Below are 20,573 nucleotides of genomic sequence, written 5' to 3' on the forward strand. Positions count from 1 at the left end.
AGTGAGTCCCTGTGTGTTCCTTCCCAAATTCAATGACTCTATCGACTTCTGTGTCCAAGTTCTGATTGTTCCTAGGGTCTTGTACCACTCAGACGAGGAGATGTACCATCTTCTTGAGGGACCCAGCCGGATCCACAAAAGAGAAATAATGACAGGTATAACTATTGCAATGCTGCTCGGCCTGGGAGCTGCAGGAACGGCCACGGGTGTCTCAGCCCTAGCGACACAGCACCAAGGACTGTCCCAACTGCAGGCAACGATTGACGAGGACCTGCAGAGGATTGAGAAATCCATCTCCTATCTAGAGAAGTCAGTCTCCTCACTCTCAGAAGTGGTCTTGCAGAACAGGCGGGGCCTGGACCTCCTGTTCATGCAGCAAGGGGGCCTGTGTGCCGCCTTGAAAGAAGAGTGCTGTTTCTATGCAGACCACACGGGAGTCGTGAGAGACTCCATGGCAGAACTCCGGAACCGACTGGCCCAGAGGCAGAAAGACAGGGAGGCCCAACAGAGCTGGTACGAGTCCTGGTTCAATCAATCACCTTGGCTAACCACCCTGATTTCTGCCCTGATAGGTCCATTGGCGATGCTGTTTCTAACAGTCACCTTCGTTCCATGCCTGCTGAACAAGTTGGTCTCATTCGTTCAGAGTCGCCTGTGATGCCGAATTTTGCCCCAAACAGGCAGAGTGACTGCCTAATCAGACTCAGCTTAAGTCAATTAAGCAGGAGGTATTTTTATTAACGACGCGTCGGAGAAATCACAAAATGGATTTCTGAGTTCACATAGCAAAAGCAAGCCTTATATACAATTTTGGGTATAGGATTACATCAGATCAGATACATAATCATGCATATTCATATGGGGCGTGATGTAGGCGGGGCGTGGGCGGAGCGTAGGTGGAGACATCTCTTTTGGGGAATCTTCAGGTGGTCGTTCATGTTGCCTTCATCCTAGACGGGGTCTTTCCGATGAGTCTTCCTCTTTAAACTTTTGAACTCCTTTCCTAATTTGGTCAATTCCCGGTGTATTTGGCTTAGATCCCGTGGCTTGGCAAAACCCTTAGGGTCGTTTCGACATTACTGGCTCTAAACCTGCTTAGCCCATTAGTTTCTCCTATACCTATCTCTTCCCCTGTCATGATGCTCTACCTCTTATCTAATTTGTTGCTCTGTTTTCCTAGTGCTGTGCTTTCTCCGTGTGTTCTAGTGCTAGGCCCTTCTTTACATGCCTCTCATTCCATGTTTTAACCCATTACTTCTGGAAGGCTATCTGCTTTAGGGCTTCACCTGGAACGGACCAACATCCTGTTCATAGGGCGACGACAACTGCTGTGAATTCAACCAGGGAATTCAACCAAAGAACACTGCCAGTCACAAGATTTTCCAAACTTGTCTGGCAAAAGCTTACTCAGGTTTCCCAAAATCCCTTTCCCTTGTCAAGTTACAACTTTATACCTCAGTTCAGTATCTATGTACACGACTACCTCATTCATTTGTGAAAAGGGGGCGGGAGATGTGGTAGCTAGGGAAGAGGCGCTGCGGAAGACTTCGCGATGTCACGGAAAGCCAGGACCCTCGGTTCCCCATAGATAAGACCCTCAGGTACTCATAGATAAGAAATTAACATAGGAATGTGGTCCCACTAACAATAGGAATGTTGCCCCACTGAAGCCAGTAACTTTCCATCCCTTACCCAGTACTTTTCCATCCCTACTAACCATAGGTAAGAAGGACAAACCCCTTTTTGACGTAGAGACCCCTAAGACTATAAGACCCCATGAGAAGAAGTCATAAATGCCTTTTGACCGTCCACCACATTGGTGTCTGCGTATGTCATTGGCCCGAACGGCCCTAGAGAGAGGGCTGTCGAGCTGTACCTCAGAACCAGGTTGCCTGCCTTGATCTAGAAGGCAACAGGGTTTAGAACATTTTCTCCCATTCTCCACACTACTCAGGATTTTCCATGCCTGGGTCTACTCCTGGGTCAGGGGTCTCATCAGCTCCTCTGGATATCTCAGCCCTCATTCTAGACAAGCTGCAAACCATATAGAGGAAGCCTACCAGATAAAATACCAGGAAGGTGGTATCTTTGGCATCCAGGGGAAACTGAACATTCTCAAAAAGTGACTTAACAGATTCAAATGAGAAGGAAAGGAAAGGTTGAAAAGACTCATCCCCTTCTCCTCCTCTAACAAACTGGGTGCAATTACTAATGAACCCCCAAAATATGCTATTGGAACTGGCACGCGGAGTAGGACGAAGAAACCACATACCATACATATCTTGAACAAACTCCAGTACCTTTGTAAACTCCCTATGAATTATTATTGCCAAGCCTAGCACAATAGTTATTCTAATCCATGCCCCTCTACTGTAAAAACTATGCATTATGGATAATACTGGAGCTATTTCTGGATAAGAAAATAATCCTGGGGACTAGAAAGGTATTAAAACCTCAAAATATCCTAGGGACCAGAAAGGTATTAAAACCTAAGAAAAGCCTAGGAACTAGAAACACATGCAAGCCTCCACCCCAAGAGACATAATGAATACAAGCTACATGGGTACTGACTGCTTTATCCTACTACAGCGTAAGCTCAAACAAAATACAATCAGCACAGGTTTTTTCCACTTTTCGAGCCATGCCTTGGGCACTAAAAATTGTATTCCTCCTGGTTTAGGGAAAATTTGGGAGAGAACCCCTAAAGGGGTTCCTCTACAGGGCAAGTTCAAGTGGCCCCTCCCCCAACTGTGTAAGAATGTGCCCCCTGTTGACGTAGTGACCTAATTATCCTTTGTCTCCTTTAAAAAGAAATAAGTCCATAAGTTTCTCTCCTCAATTTGGTAAAATGGCGCCTCATAGGACCTTGGGGACTTCCCCTCAAACCTAAGGATATCCAATTGAACACAAGCCAAAAGGTCCCGTCTAAGCAATTCGCTAGATAACAGAAGAGAACAAAGGAAGTAATTGCTTTTGTGGGGTGTTTTTACCAGGAGCAAGAGCCTCTTGACCCTGGCTTGGTTTTTCTCTGTAAAGAGCTTTGTTATTTTGCCTTTTATTAAAACTTTTCTGTTTCCAAGACTACTTCCAAAGCTATCCTGCACATTTTATACCATCTGAGGTAGCTGGGCTATCTCAGGTGTGATGTTTCTCTGAGAGCTCATAAGACCTGGCTCAAGGAGATATTATATCACAACCGGTTCGGGAAAAAATTTCCTTGGAGAAAAGTGGCAAAATACTGTTTACTTAACAGGCAAAGCATTCACCAGCACAAAAAAAAAAAAAAAAAAAAAGAACAATATTAAACAATAAAACCTCTTGCTGCTCCAAAGAGATGACAAACTCAGAAAGTCCCCTTCGTGGGTTGTTCCTCAGCTTACTCAGCCTCTTATCAGTCCCTCCGGTGCTGGAAATGCTGTGGTCCAGGCCCAGCCTGCTGGTTGAAAAGACAGGTGTAAAAAACACCAGTCACTTGTTTATAAAATTTTAAAAGTTTAATAGCAATAAAATGGTTATAAAAATAGTAATATAATTAGAGTAATAATAATTTGGACAATTAGGATTAGGACAATATGAAACAATAAAAACAAAGAGTTACAGACAGTCCCGGTACCTCTTTCTGGGCAAAATAAGCCTGAAAAAGGACCCACGTTAATACAGGATTAACCCTTAAAAGCAATAGCCTGTTGCATATTCATATACCTCATACATGATGCATAAATTCCATTCAAACAAAAGATTCTGTCAGTGTCAACTTCTTCCTCTTAATCCTGACAGCGTCAGGGCTGATCAAGGCGGGAAGAAGTTAGTTTCTTCCGATTAAGGAGCAATAAATTCTTTTTCTCTGAAAGATTTATGTGTCCTGTGGCTGCTATCTCAGTGCAAGTACCCAATTCCTCTCTTTAAAAATGTATCTTACAAAACATAGTTTCTATTTTAACATTATGTTATAACGTAAAACTATATTTAACACACTACTTAAGAGAATTAATACAGCATAACTTTCTAACATAACACATATAATATTCATTTTAATATTTGCCAAAAGCCAATCATAAAATATGCATTTTTCACAAAGGTATCTGTCACTGTCGAGGCAGTCACAACACAAAGCAGAGACCACAAGCAGTCTCAGATGGCAACTCTTTATTATTGAACATGGCTGACCTTTTATACACTTTCCACTTTGACATGGGGGCAAAGTCCATGGGGCAGTAAGGCTAGAACTCTTAGGAGGTAAAGTGACAAGAGCTCTTTGCCCCAACTCAGGTGTTACTGCAGGCGACTCATCAGTTGATTCGCTGTTGCTGTCACTGTCAGGTAATGGAGGATACGACCTTGCAGGTTGTTCAAGCAGCTCAGAGGGGAGCGGGAGGGCAGATGGTTGGACTAGAGCGGAGGGAAGCGGGGGGGCAGACGGCTGGGTTTCTCTCTCTGCTAAAGACATTTCAGCTAACTGGCAAAGCAGTGTAGTATATACAGGCACCATCATGAGCTGCTGCACAGGTGTGAGGTAAAGAGATTTAGGGGTCTGATAAGAAGAGGCTAGGGCAGGTTGCCCAGAAGTTTTGGCCGCTTTCCCAGAAGCTTTGGCAGCTTTCCCAGAAGCTTTGGCATCCAGCCCAGAAGCTCTGGCAGCTTGCCAGATAACTTGCATGGCACCTGGACTTTCTTCAAGGATAGATTCACCAAGTTCCCCATCAGAGGCCCCCTCTGCCTCATCCCCCCCATCAGGCTCTGTTATCAGCCCCAACTCTTCGTCCGCATCCCACTCTGCTTGTTCTCGTGCTGTTTTCCATTCCTTTAATGCCTCAAAGAGTGATCCCCAAGTAACAGCTAGATCGACCACAGTTTTATCTCCCGCTCTGATGACTTCCCACAGTCTGTCCCCAACTTTTTTCCATGCTTTAACACTAAATGCTTGTGGGGGAGGATGGAACAGGAAAGCCTTATAAATTTGATTGCCTGGCAAAAGATTTTGAGAATATAGAAACTATAAGCGAGATTGAAATGAAAGCAAGTTTTGAGATCCCTTAGTTACTGAAGAACTGGAAAACAGTGGTGTGGCCAGCCGAAGGTAATCCCCTCTTGATGAAACAATACCCTCTGCAAGCAAGCAGGTCCAAGGGTCAGAGCAGACCCTGCACCTTGGCAGATAAGGCCCAAAGAGTAAGATTTAGGGTTTAAAATGTAACACAGTATGGTAATGTAGTGATTCTTATAGGTTGTATGGAAATGTTATAGGATATGCATGCTGTAGTAGATTGGTTGATGAGAATCTGAATATTCAACACTGAAGATGATTTATTGTATTGTAACGGGAACTTCGCTCTCTTTTCGCGCTCACTTCTACTTCCACTTCTTCTTCTTCTTACTTTCTCACTCACTCGCCTACTTACTTTCCATTTACCCTCTTATGCTTTTACGTTCTTTACTTCTCATCCTCTCTACACCTCTCTTCCCTTGCGCCTGCTCCGAGCTGCGGCTGGCAGCTCCCAGCAGGGCCCTGCACCCACGCCCTTTGCAATAAACCGATAGTTCCACAACCTGGCTGCAGAGATCTCTTGTCTCCATCTGTCCCGACCGTGCGTGACCCCCCATCACTCTTACAGACTCTCTTACAAATGCTGTGTTGGGATCAGTGCCAAAATCCTGTGATTTAGCCCACAGCAATATACTACGAAGGGCATAGTCTGAAGTATTAATTCCCTTATTTCTTAACAAAACTTTGCATGTAGCCAAAACAGTTTCTTCCTCTTTAGATAAATGATATCCCATTATTACTAGTTGGTGGCTCACCTACTTCCAAGTGTCTTGATAGGAAAAAATCAGGTCCGGACCTCCCTGTGGCTTCTACCTGCCACTCTCAGCTGCACCAACGCCACCTCCCCCACTACGTCCCAGTGGGTCACGGTTGCCAGTTGCTAGGAACCCGTATGGGTCCAGACTGAGTATGTTCTTAAGGGTATTGTGTCACTCAGCAATCACCACATGTCGCTATCGAGGTGGTCACAACACAAAGCAGAGATTGCAAGCAGTCTCAGATGGCAACTCTTTATTATTGAACATGGCTGACCTTTTATACACTTTCCAATTGTTTATGCTTCTTCTACCCTAACTATTGGCCACAATAAATCAACATAACACTATTGGTGAAAAGTTACAGTGACTTCAACTAACTTTCTAAATATACTTCGTCCAGCTGCAAAGTTCCCTTATCTTTCTTCTCTCGGTCTCCTTGGTTACAGCCTTGGAGAAAGCTCCTTATCAGCTTCTTCCTGCTTCTCAGCTTCTTCGCGCTCCTTTAGCTAACAGGCCCGCTTTTAGCCCCTTCCACAGGTATCTGCTAAGGAAGACAGGAGCCTGCCTTGAAATTGAAAATGTAAATTCCGTCCCTCCGAATGATTATAGTTCTGAAATTAAAGGCTCTCAGGCAAAGATATGGGAATAGGAATAACAGTTTTACTAGGAATTTTTTTTTAAATGCAGTAGTATAAACAACAAAAAAAACCCACTGACAGAGTCAGAATACAACCTGAAACTGAGACAGAGTGGAAATTTTCCAGAGTAGAAATCCATTTTTATTTAGGTGACATGTACATCTTTGAATTAAATCTGTAGCTTGCAAACATAGCTGTTTGGTCTGACTGCCCGTTCTCCCAAAAAAACCTATGGTCTAAGAAACTGCTTCAGCCGAAAGACAGAGATAAGGAAGGGCCCCCTGAACTCTGAAACAGATGGAGAGGCTGCAGGAGACAAGGCAGGATGACCCAGGAGTTCTTTCTGTACTTTCTGATTAAAAAACTAGCTGCAAGTGTAACATGAAATCAGTAAAATGAATATTTATGAACCTGTTGTGAAATTCCATGCGTATAGATTATTAAGGAAGATAAAAAGAAATCTGGAGTTCCCAGAGGTACGCATGTCTTTTTGAGGGGAGAAATCCCCACACCTGTCCAGCGCTGTAATAAACATACCGGCTTTACAACTTTTACAAAAGATGTGGAGTTTGTTTCCTTTTCCACAATTCAACACCCTGTTGGCCAGGGTGTTGGTAGCAGTCCGATTAAATGGTGGCTGGAGTCTTCCTGGAGTGACAGGTGCAGTTCTGTTGAAGCAGTGATCCTGTAGAAGGGTATAATTTTCCTCTGAATGTCCAGTGGTGGTGTAGATGGGCCTGGTCTTCCTCTGGGAATCCAGTGAGAAAAGAAAGTGGCTCCTCTGGGAATCCAGTGGAGAAAGACTGCTTCTGGTGTTCCAAGTCTCAGATTATATCCACGTAGGAGTGCTTGGTTCCTCCCTCTGGGCACTGCATCTGCACAATGGGATGATGTAATTTTATCAGTCATGCAGTGAGACTCAATGGCCCATTAACAGAAGATATCTCCCCAGAGGGAGGATTGGTTGTGGAAGAGATAAACTGCCCAATTAACAGAAGATAACTGCCCCACCTCTAACAGATGGTAAATATAATACACACTCCCATTTCCAACCTAAGACACGTGTTCAGTCTAGAGCAGGTTTAAACAGGTCCAAAGAAAAAGAAAAACCACAGTCCAGGGAATTTCTCTGCCTCAGCTAGCTAAAAACTAACTAAAAGTAAAGGAGAGCTCTGTCCCGCCGTCTGTCCGTCCGTCTGCAGACAACAGAGTCCAGGAGCAGGAATGTGGATGAGTGAGTGCAGTTTCTGAAAACAAACCGTGTACTTCTTCTTCCCCCCCCCCCCCCTCTGCTCAGGGATATGAGCATCATAAAGTCACCTCAGGACAGTGGTCTTTCCTGTGGGCATTGATGGCTCTCCTGGATAGTGAAGGTTTGACTGGGCCTTTGCCTTCCCCTTTCCCCAACCACATGGAAGGGGGCTCATGGCAGAAGGCAATGAGTTTGGGATATCAATTCTTTGCCCATCTGCTCTTGACCTTGGCCACAGTCTCTGGAAGTTCTGCAGGCCATCACACATTGTGTAATTTCAGTGAAGGTTTCAATAGCCCGTTCATTCTTCCTAGTGAGACATAAACTTTAAGGAATTTAGAGATTTTAGAGAAGCTAAGATTTTAGTTAGAGATAAGCTTTATTGGAGTTAATGAAAATAAATGGCTAGGCCTTGATGAAGTTAAGAGTTAGTAGTTAACTAATAATTGATTGCTTGTCAACATAATGTTGGGTTTATAATGAAGAATATAGAAACTGATAAATAGCTTTTAGGAACATAAGACAATTGTAGGCCTCCTCTGTTCTGAAATCACTGGGAGTTCCACCAAGGGTTCATTTGTCATATTTGCATTGAAAAGGTAGAAAGGACAGAACGCGGAAGACTTCACTTACTTCCTCATTTTGGGACTCCTCCCCATGAAAGGGACCACGGACCCATTTCAAGGAACAAACTGAGCATGTTTAATAGCTTTTGAACTAATTACTATACAAAGCAGGGAAAGGGATGTACCAAAGTTATGAATATGTATTTGTATTTTGGGTATTCAATACTTGTATAGATAAGAGGACTCTGTAATCACCTGTAAATTGCAGCGTGTATTTGCATGCTGCCCGGCGTGGCAATAAACATACACTTTCTAACTTTAAATTGTTTGAGAGTTTTTGTCCGTCACAGTTGGATATCAGAACTAGATCAATATCCATAATTTTTAATAAATCACTAGTATCCCATTAGCTTGGGGATAGTGATGCTTTGAGAGGCTACCTAGAACAGATGCTAGACAGATTTAAAGGAAAATGTAGGTATGTTGGGATTTTAGCTGACTAGAGACTGGAAAATTACAAGGCTGTGGCTAATTCCAAGTCCTGCACCTGCAAGATAGCGTGTCCTTGGGCCTAGCTGGGTATGATAACAAGTAGACCGAGAGACGTGGGAAATAGGGAATGTAGGCCCAAAAGAATGAGGAAGAGTTGATGGTGTAGTTTAACCAATAGATCGCTTGGCTTACAGAATATTCATAAGCTTATTACTTGCTGTATAAGTGTCTGATGCTCTCTTCAATAAACGGAACTTGCTGATGACTCATATTGAGTCCCGAGTTTTCCCTGCACCCGACAAATGGCTCATCCCCAACAAACGGCTCTTTCTGCAACATAGGTATTTATTAAAAAGACCTTCAAAGGATACACCTTGGACAGTACAAGAGCCTGGACGAGGCTACATCCAAGATGGATGACCAGTCATGAGTTTTCACAGTTTTATAAGTTTGGTCCATTTGCATATTGGGGTTAATTGTCCAATTACAACTTCAGGTAATGAAGTTACATTCTCCCAGATTTGTTACCCCCAATTCACTTTTGTTAATACTTTTTGGGGAGTGAAGCTGCAACAGTGACGACAGTGACCTTAGTTCTCCAGCTGGAAACGGATTGTTTCATCTAACTAAACTGTGAAGAGAACTTGTTAACACTATATGAAGTTCAGAGTTATATACTAATGCAGTACAGAATCTGAAAAATATGAAAGCTAAAACTTAAGACATGAGTCTGAGGGGGAAGGATTTAGAAAGGGATTGAACCAAGGGGGAATTGCCTCACCACTTGTGCTCCTAATTGGTGATTTTTGTCAATTATGCTAATTTGCTAAACTTATAAAACTGTATTTACCTTGTGCGGGGGTGGACACCTGGGCATTTTCCATATCTGCCCCTTGGAGGCCTCCAACAAAGACCAGCCTTTATATTACCTTGTATCTTTTTAATTTTTCACTGCAGAATTCTTTGAAAATTTAAGAAGTGATAGCAAAATTGGCCAGAATATAAACTTTCTAACACAATTTGAGGCATTAGAAAGCAGACATTCTTTATCTGTGCAGGACATACAGAGGATATCTCCTGTGCGAGGTGAGACTTTACAACAAGGTGGTTATCCATCATAATCATACATATTCATTTCAACATGCTTCTTATCTATTACATAAACATCACTTTTCTAGAATTACTTTGCATGCATACGCCTCCTACTGGAAGTCCTTTTATGGTCCTGGAGGGTCATCTAAAGAGATATCTGGTGGTCGTATTCACTGAATGCTTTGATATTAATTGTGACCTTTCCTTGAATTTTTTCTTTGGGCATGCGCTATTGCTTCTTTGTTACATAACTTGCAAAAAACCTATGTTAGTCCTTTTAAACTGTTTCTCCACTAGCTCCAGCCATGTTTATAATCCTGTGTGCATACCTTTACATCCTTTTATCTTTTTTGCTAGTTAGTCTTTAATCTCTAGCCAGCAACTTCAGGGGAACTGAAAATTTCTATTGTCTATGCTATTTATCAAATACCCCCTTTTTTCCTGAGACTATGTCTCTTTTTAGATAAATCTCAATACTTCATTTTCCAGCACAAAGTGTTACAACAACTATAACATTGAATCATAATATAAGAGAGTATACACATTACAATGGTTACAATGACTGTCCTGGTTTGGGACAAATTTGGAAGGGAACTTGATGTTTCCCTAAAGGGCAAAATTCAGTGGCTCTTTCCCCCATCTGTTTGGGAGATAAACCTCCATCGAGAAAAGCGGAAAAAACTGTTTATTTAACAAGCAAAGTACTCACAAAAATGGAAAAAAAAGAATTATATTAAACAATGGAACCTTTTGTTGTTCTGAAGTGATGGCAAATTCAGAGAGAGTAATTTTTGTGGGGTGTAGCTCGACTCGCTCAGTCTCTTATCAGTCCCTCCTACACTGGAAAATGCCACATCCTGGGCCCTTGTGGGCCACAGGCGTGAGCTCCTGGTGTTTTTCTAGGTTTTCAGTCCAGAGCAGGGCTGCTCAGTTCCAAGAAAAAGAAAAGCCACTAGGCCAGGAAACTTCTCTGCCTCATCTAGCTCAAAAAACTAACTAAAAGCAGAATCCTCTCCCGCTCCCCGTCTGTGCTGCATCAACACATACTGAGAGAGAGAGATGAAGCTCTCAAAAGCATCAAAATCAGTGAAGAAAAAATCAAGTCCCACATAGGAGGGCTGAGGAGATACCTTAATCTTAAGACTGAAATCCTCTTATAACCTACAGAGAAAAAACTCTTTTTCCCTATAACACATAAAACTATGGGGAGATTAAGGGTTCAAATTAATATTGAACAAACGCCTCCATACTAAAGTAAACAAAGTAACTGTAATCCCATAAGAAATTTAAACAGCGAAAGAGAGAAACGTACCTTCTCCTGTAGCCCCAGGAGAAGATCTCTGTTCCCAAAAATAAAGATAATTTTAAAGACAAATAATGAGAACTTTTACCTTTAAACAACTCATCTTTAAAATAATACTCCATAAATCAACATAATCCATCAACAAGCTGTGGGAAAGTTTGTAGAAAATAGGAGGGGCCTTACAATAGCAGATTTTCCCCTGGGCAGCTGCTAGTTGTGAGAAAACCATGAGAGAACTGGTTTTTTCCTCTTGTGGAGAAGTCTCCATAGTCTTAACAAGAAGGACTTCTCTGCCTAAGTAAACTGAAAAAAGACTATTTTAGAGGTGATAAACTGACTAGAAATTTTAGGTTTTGTTTCTTTACATTATCAGTAGAAAAAAAATGTTGTGGGGGGAGAAGAAGTGATCTGAAGAGTTCATTTTAATTCTTACTACTTTTTCCCTTTTAGTTACTATTAATAAAATTTTCTTTATACCCTTTTAAAGTTTTAAACCTACTTTACCTTTCTCCTAATCCTATCTCACAACAGGAAGTACATAAATAATTGACCAGCACTGAAACGCACCACACTCATCAGTACATTAGTTAAGAAATCTCAAAATTAGGAAAATCTTAAATTAGCAAACCAAAACCACTGCACAAAATTAGTATTTCTACCCGGTTTCAAACTAAAACCACCACAAGCTCTTATCTCTATTTTCAATATAGCCATCTCAGACATTCCACTGCTTCTCCTTGTCGTCCCCCCCCCCTTCACTTTCAGATCTAGTTTTAAAGGTGCAGTCAGATCTAGTTTTAAAGGTGCAGAACTTATTTCTGGGCTAAACAAACGTATGGGGATTCAAATACAATGCAGCATCATAAAATCACCCCAGGACATTTCACCCCTTATCCCCATATTGTATGCTCAACACCCAACCTAATATATATTCTAACTATGCACACCCACATTTATACATATATCTGTATATATACAGTATACAGCTCTATACAAACAATGCCAGTAACATTCAACAAACAGTGATATTTACACATAGTTCTGATCCAACAATCAGATCTCCCTGAGGTACACATTGTGTTGTTCCATCTCTCTGCATTATCCACCATGTGAAGCCTGGTCCCTGAGCCAAGACATGGATGGGTTTGTCTGTACTTGAGGCAAATTGATCCAAACAGTCTTCCTTACCAGACCTCTGATATCTGACATGTACCACTGGGACCTTGTCTCCATCTACTCTATGCAGGGACTCAGATTGGACAGGGCCTGCACGGTTGGTGGAACCTTGGGTCTTAACTAACCAGGTGGCCTTTGCTAAATTCTGCTCCCAATTTTTGAAAAACCCCCCACCCAAGGCTTTCAACTGGGTTTTTAACAATCCATTGCACTGCTCCACTTTGTCTGCAGCTGGTGCATGGTAGGGGATATGGTACATCCATTCAATGCCATGTTCCCTAGCCCAGGTGTTAATAAGGCTGTCCTTGAAATGAGTCCCATAGCCTGACTCAATCCTCTCAGGGGTACCATGCTGCCAAAGGACTTGCTTTTCAAGGCCCAGGATGGTGTTACAGGCCATAGCATGAGGCACAGGGTAGGTATCCATTGGTGGCTTCTACCACTGTGAGCACATAGTGCTTGCCTTGGCATATCTGGGGCAGTGTGATGTAATCAATTTTCTAGAACTCCCCCAGTACTTATATTTGGACCACCACCCACCATACCATAGGAGCTTCGCCCACTTGGTCTGCTTGATTGCAGCACACATCTCACAGTCATGGATAATCTGAAATATACTGTCCATGGTTAAATCCATCCCTTGGTCTCATGCCCACTTCTAGATGGCATCTCTACCCTGATGACTTGAGGCATCACAAGCCCATTGAGCTAGGAAAAACTCATCCTTGTGTTTCCAATATAAGTCTATCTTTGACACCTCTATTTTTGCAGCCTGATGTACTTCTTCATTGTTTTGGTGCTGCTCATTAGCCTGACCCTTGGAGACATGGGCATCTACATGGCAGACTTTCACAGGTAGTTTCTCTTCCCAGGCAGCAATGACTTTCCACTCTTCAGCAGCCCAAATTGGTTTTCCTCTATGGTGCCAGTTGGCCTTTTTCCGCCTTTCCAGCCACCCCCACAGAGCATTGGCTACCATCCATGAATCAGTGTGGAGGTAGAGCTTTGGCCACTTCTCTCTTTCAGCAATGTCCAGGGCTAGTTGAATGGCCATGAGTTCAGCAAGTTGACTTGATCTACCTTCTCATTCAGTATCTTCTGTGACCTCTTGTGTTTGGCTCCATATGGCTGCTTTCCACTTTCGTTTCATCCCTACGATGCGACTAGAACATCAGTAAAAAGAGCGTAGCATTTTGTCTGCTGGCAGTTGGTGGTACAGTGGACCTTCTTCAGCATGTCACTTGTTCCTCTTCTATAGTCAAACCAAAGTTTTCACCTTCAGGCCAATTTGTAATTATCTCTAAGATCCCAGGTCTATACAGTTTTCCAAAACCAGTGCTGTGTGATGAGAGCAATCCACTTGCTCCATGTGGCATTGGTGGCGTGGTGGGTTGAGGGAACCTTTGCTTTGAACATGCACCCCAGCACCGGTTGTGGAAGATCAGACAACTACAGAAGCTGAGCTGGGTAGCGCCCCAGACCTCTTGGCCCTGGTACAGTGGGAGCTGTGGGAAAGGTAAACTCAAGGCAAGAACAAGAAGGGAAGATACCACGTCTGACTGCTCTGATGAAAGAGGATGTAGCAAGGACATTTCTGATGCAAGAGGATGTAACAGGGACTTGATGACCAAAAAGATTGTGTTGCTAAGGGAACAGGAGGAAAGGAGTCTGAGTGGAAAATTTTGTGATGAAGCTAGAGAATTATAAATGCTGGTGATTAGTGTAATAAACTGGCTTTTGCTTTGCTTGCACTGCATGGTCGTTTTCTTTCAATTGCTGCAAATGCTGTCTCTGTGTGAGGAGCAACAATTTGCATAGCTGGCATCTGGCAGGGAGCCCTACGGAAATTGAAAGCGCTGCTGAAAGAAGCAGGAGCCCTGCCATCATTAATTCCTTCAGATTTTGAAGGTGAGCTGCGGGGAACTGTCCTGGGGTGATTTTATGATGCTGAATTGCATCCCCATTCATCTGTTTAGCCCAGAAATAAGTTTTGCACTTTTAAAACTAGATGTGAGAGTGAAAGCAGGGGGAGAAGGAGAAAAGGTGAAATATCTGAGGTGGCTGTATTCAAAAACATAGAGATAGGAGCTTCAGCTCTCTCTCTCAGTGCATGTTGTCTGTAGCACAGGTAGGGAGCAGGAGAGGACTCTGCTTTTAGTTTTTTTAGCTAGCTGAGGCAGAGAAGTTTCCTGGCCTAGTGTCTTTTCTTTTTCTTGGAACTGATCAGCCCTGCTCTGGACCAAAAACCCAGAAAAACACCAGGAGCTCACGCCTGTGGCCCAAAAGGGCCTGGGATGTGGCATTCCAGAGCTGAAGGGACTGAGACACAAAACATCTGATATAAGGGTCTTTTTGAGATAGGTCTTATGAGCTCTTAGAGATTTATATCACACTTGAGATAGCTCAGCCACTTTAGATGGAATAAAATTAGTAGGATGGCTTCTGTAGCAGCGTTGGAAACAAAAAGGTTTTAATAAAAGGCAAAATAACAAAACTTTTTACAGAGAAAAACTGAGTTAGGGCAAGGGGCTTTTGCTCTTGGTAAAACACCTCACAAAAGCAATTTTTTCCATTGTTGTCTTCTTTTTTAAGTAAATTGCTTAGGTGGGACATTTTGGCTTCTGTCCAATTGGCTATCTTTAAGTTTGAGGTGAAGTCCCTGAGGTCCTATGAAGCGTCTTTTTACCTAATTGAGGAGAGAAACTTCTGGGCTTTTTTCCTTTTTAAGGAGACAAAGGATAATTTTGTCACTCTGTCAACAGGGGACACATTCCTACATCTCACCCTTTCTATATATCTAAAAAGGAAAGAGGAGAAAGGAATATGATTATGGAAAGTTTTACTTTTGTTGAAGTAAGACTTTTTAGCTTCTGTCCAATTAGCTATCTTTAAGTTTGAAGTGAAGTCCCTAAAGTCCTATGAAGTGTCTTTTTACCTAATTGAAGAAAAAAACTTCTAAACTGTTTGCCTTTATAAGAGAGAAAAAATAATTTTGTCACTCTGTCAACAAAAAACACATTCCTACAAACATCCACAGAAAACTCTCTCTGAACTACAGAAGGACTTGTTGTGGCCAGAATTGCTGCTAGTAAGTGTCCTGGTTTAGGGCAAATTTTGGAGAGAACCTCCAAAGGGAGCCCCTCCAGAAAGCAAACCCACACAGCCCCTCCCCCCAACGGGTTTGGGAAGGATTCCTGAGAGAAAAGGGGAAAGAACCTGTTTATTTAACAGGCACAGCACCCCACCCCCAGCACAAAAAATGAACAATACCAGATGACAACACTCTTTCACCGCTCTGAAAAAGATGACAAATTCAGAGAGTCTCTCTTAGGAGTGGTCGCTCTGTTATTTGTCCCTCCACTGCCGGGAATAGCTGCTGCAGGCCACAAGGTGCAAACTCTTGGTGTTTCCCAGGTCCCAGTGTGGAGCAGGTTCAAGTGGTTCCAAGGAAAGGAAAGAAAAAACAGTCCAACGAAAATTTGGACTGCCTAGCTAAACTAACTAACAAGCAGAAGCCAAAGCAAGAGCAAAGCAGGAGCAAGAGCAAAGCAGGAGCAAGAGCAAAAAGCAAATTCTGCACTATGTACTGCCCCTGTCTCTGTGCCCCGCTGACTGTTGGGGGAGTGAGAAGACTGATAACAAAATAAAACAAAACAAAACAAAGCTTCGCTCTTCAGAGCCAATCCTGAAGGCACAGAACATAATATCCAGCATAAACAGAAGAACAACTGGGGATACAAGCATCATAACATCACCCTAGGACAGTAAAGCCCAGGGTAAAGAAGCAAAAATGGCCTTTGCATGGTGTCCACAGATGTTTTATTCAGCCTTGCAGTGAGATGTTCAGAGTCCCCGGCACACACACCTGCAGGGTCCAGGTTTCTCTCTCCCGAGCCGCTGGGGGTGACCCTGGTCTCAGGACAGTACAAAGATAAGGGCCAATCAGGGAATAGGGAGGGAGTGGCTCAGGGACATAGAAACAGACATAGGAACAGGGGAAGGAGCCAATGGGGTCTTAACAGCTTTTTGAGGGCAGCTTCTTGTGTCTCTCTAAATTAGGGGATGCCCCTCAGGGCCTCCACGAGGACTTTCTGAATTTGCCATCTCTTCAGAACAGTGAAAAGTTTTATTGTTTAATATCATTAATTTTTTCCATGTTTGTGAGTACTTTGCTTGTTAAATAAACAGGTTTTTTCCACTTTTCTTGATGGAGATTTATGTCTTCTGAACCGGTTGGGGGAGAAGCCACTTGAATTTGCTTTTTAGAGAGACCCCATTTAGAAGTTCCCTCACAAATTTTCCCCAAACCAGGACAAATACTTTTTTAGTGCCCAGTGTGTGGCTCAAGAAAGTAGAAAAAACCTGTGCTGATTACATTTTGGTTTTACTTACACTGTAGTAGGATAAAGCAGTCAGTACCCATGCTGCTTGAATTCACAAGGTCTCTCTGGGTGGAAGCTTGCATGTATTTCTGGTCCCTAGGCCTGTTTCAGGTTTTAATACCTTTCTCGCCCTAGGTTTATTTTCTTATCTCTCTGGAGATAACTCCGATATTGTCCCTAACACGTAACTTTACAGTAGAGGGGCATGGATTAGAATAACTATTGTGCTAGGCTTGGCAATAATAATTCATAGGGAGTTTACAAAGGTACTGGAGTTTGTTCAAGATATGTATGGTATGTGGTTTCTTCGTCCTACTCTGCGTGCCAGTTCCAATAGCATATTTTGGGGGTTCATTAGTAATTGCACCCAGTTTGTTAGAGGAGGAGAAGGGGATGAGTCTTTTCAACCTTTCCTTTCCTTCTCTTTTGAATCTGTTAAGTCACTTTTTGAGAATGTTCAGTTTCCCCTGGATGCCAAAGATACCACCTTCCTGGTATTTTATCTGGTAGGCTTCCTCTATATGGTTTGCAGCTTGTCTAGAATGAGGGCTGAGATGTCCAGAGGAGCTGATGAGACCCCTGACCCAGGAGTAGACCCAGGCATGGAAAATCCTGAGTAGTGTGGAGAATGGGAGAAAATGTTCTAAACCCTGAAGGAATTTTCTGATCCTCTAGACTGGGATTTTCCACGTGAACAAATTCAGAACACAGCTGAGGTGGGGAAATACCTGAAAGAGAAGTACCATGATGACTCTAAGGAGAAAAAGATCATTGCAAAAAGCTGGGTCCTGGCCAATGCTCATCGCACACTACTAGATACTGAGGAGCAGCAGATAGAGGCAAGGGGGTAGGGAGATGAATCAGCAGCTACCCCAGTCATTCAGGCTGCAACAGATACCCCAGTCATTCAAGTTGCACCTAAACCAGACAGTGAGCCTCAACTATTGGCTGTTGCTCCTATCACAACAGATGGAAAACAAACATTTAAAACCGATTGGCCAGCAGACAACGATGATGATGATGATGATGATGATGATGATGATGATGATGATGATGATGATGATGATTCAGGAGAAGGACCCCCAAAACCAAAAACTGACCAAAAATCAGAAGTCACTATTGAGTACTTTTCCCTGAAGGACCTTTGTGGTCTAAGAAAGGATTACACTTGACGACCTAATGAATCTATAGTTAGTTGGTTAGTCTGTCTTTGGGATGCTACAAGGGAGGCTACAGTTCTGGATAGTACTGAAGCAAGACATTTGGGATCCCTATCACATGATCTAATTACCAACCAAAGAATGATGAGGGGGACTGACCCTCACAGTCTCTGGGCATGGGTCCTGGGAAGTGTCACAAAGATATCTGTGTGCAGACAATCTATATATGCAGCAAACCCAGTGGAAGACCATAGAACAAGGGATTCAGTGCTTGAGAGAAATGACAATGGGAGATTGTCTTCTCAGATGACCTAGACACTGTAAATCCAGACATGGTACCATGTCCATCTGGGATGTGGCGAAAACTTGTATCACTTGGGCCACAAGGATATGCTTCTGCTTTAGCAATAATGAAGTGGGAGGACAGGGAATACACCATGCTTGATATGGCCAAGAAACTCTGAGCATATACAGATGCTGCACATGGCCCAGCACATGCCAGAATCACAGCTGTGGAAACACATCTGCAGAAATCAGAATATAAGATAGAAGAAAATCACAAAAAACACATGGAGGAGATTAAAGAGGACGTTTTCCAAATCTCAACAATACAGATCAGAGGTTCTAGCACCAAATATAGACATCCCTCAGATGGGGAGAGAACATACACCCTACAAGCTGAGCTGTGGTTCTTCCTACGTGGTAATGGAGAAAGCATGAGGAGATGGGATAGAAAATCTACTACTGCTCTGACATAGCAAGTGCTTAAATTTAAGGACAACCAGACTCAGAGAGGAAGTTCCACCAAAAAGGAAGCAACTGCAATAAGCCGTAGCCGAACTACCAGGTATGATGATGATGATGACATCATATCCAATCCCCTTGAAGGAACCTCCAAGACATACATCCAGGGAAAGAAGGATAACCAGGCTTAGAGGGGCCCTGCCACTAGCCAGGTAGAGGCTAGGGAAAACAGTGTTTTTTGGACTGTGTAGATTCATTAGCCTGGCACATCAGAACCACAAAAATATGAGACCTTGGTTGACACTGGCACTCAGTGCACATTAATCCTATAAAAAATGTGGGGGGAGAATCCATTTCTATTGCTGGCGTAACAGGGGCATCACAGGATTTAACTTTGGTGGAAGCTGAGGTGACCCTGACTGGAAATGTTTGGAAGAAACACCCTATTGTAACTAGCCCAGAGGCCCCGTGCATTTTGGGCATAGGCTTCCTCAGAAGTGGGTATTTCAAAAACCCAAAGGGACTCAAGTGGGTGTTTGGGATAGCTGCTGTAGAGACAGAGGACATCAAACACCTTGTCTAGACTATCAGAGAAGCCATCTGCAGTAGGAGTCCTGAAGGTGGAAGAGCAATGAGTACCAATTATCACCTTGGCAGTGCACCACCAACAATACAGAACCACCCAAGATGCCATGATCCCCATCTACAAAATGATCCAAGTGTTTGAGAACCAAGATGTGGTCAGCAAAACCCACTCACCCTTCAACAGCTCCATTTGGTTTGTGCAGAAATCTGAAGGAGAATGGAGACTGATTATAGACTATTGTACCTTAAATGAAGTGACTCCACCATTGAGTGCTACTGTGCCAGACGTGTTAGAGCTCCAGTACGAGTTGGAGTCCAAGACAACAGTGATACATTGTTAATTTGGAACTGTAGGATGCTACAACGAATAGCTGTACTAACATCTTTGTCAAACGTGCATGGTGAAGCATTAAAAGACACCTATCGTCGCGGGGTTTTCCTTAAGTAAAAGAATTTACTTATTTCCTAGGAAAGGGGGGAATGAGACGAAGTGGGGATCCATTCTGAATTAGGTGAAGTGCCGGGAAGAGGTGAGAAGTCTGTGGGGCCAAAAGCTGAAGGAAAGGCCGCATTCCAGAGACAGCAAGGAGACAGAGAAAGGAAAACAGAAATTGCCGCAAGGTCGATCTGCCCCAGACCTAGGAATTCCTCTGATAAAGAAGAACTAGTGCTAAATGTCACGCGGAATGAATATGTATGAACTTATTGTGAAAATGTATGCATATACATTTGGGAGGGGGATAAAAGAAGACCCGAGGTCTTCAGAGGTACGCTTGCCTATTGGGGAGGCTTGCGTCCGGCACGTGTCGTAATAAAGCATACCGAACTTTACAACTTTTACGAAGTTGTGAGGTTTCTTCTTTTCTCCGCAAAACATTCTTGGCGAGCCAGGCAGGAGAAGGAGATACTTTTCGTCTCCATCTCTGTCCCCGCAGGGGCAGGGAGGGGACCGACGGACTCCTAGGCGCGCCCCAGGATTTTTCCTGGTGGGGCTCCGCTCGTCTCGGCTTGCCTCCTGCTGGGACAGACAAGGACCTGCTGGCCTGCGGAGGAAGATACGGTATGTACTGAGGGGCCCCCGGGGGGGGAGGAAGAAGAGCAAGAGAGTAAATCACCCAGAGACCCAGAGACGTCTGGGATCAGCTGATAGAGCAGCTGAGTTCAGCTGATAGAGCAGCTGAAAACTGTATTAGAGACGGGGTTCATCGATTCTGATAGAGCGGAACCGCTAGCAGCTCTGGGGGTGGGCTGGGTGAACCCGTGTATGCGTGTATTGGGGTCCATTGTTCTGATAGGGCAGAGCTGGACCCGCGTATGTTTTCTTTGCCTGTGTGTGTGAGTGGTGTCCGGACACTGTGTGGCTGTATGTTGCATTGTGTGA

At 43.4% G+C, this 20,573-nt stretch overlaps 1 protein-coding gene across 1 annotated transcript in view; it reads left to right on the forward strand.

The window, feature by feature from the left end:
• Positions 1-20,573, forward strand: part of LOC131095420 (uncharacterized) — a 57,159-nt gene that overhangs the window by 4,680 nt on the left and 31,906 nt on the right.

This window comes from Melospiza georgiana, chromosome W (genome assembly GCF_028018845.1).
Source record: "Melospiza georgiana isolate bMelGeo1 chromosome W, bMelGeo1.pri, whole genome shotgun sequence".
Taxonomy (NCBI): Eukaryota; Metazoa; Chordata; class Aves; order Passeriformes; family Passerellidae; genus Melospiza; species Melospiza georgiana.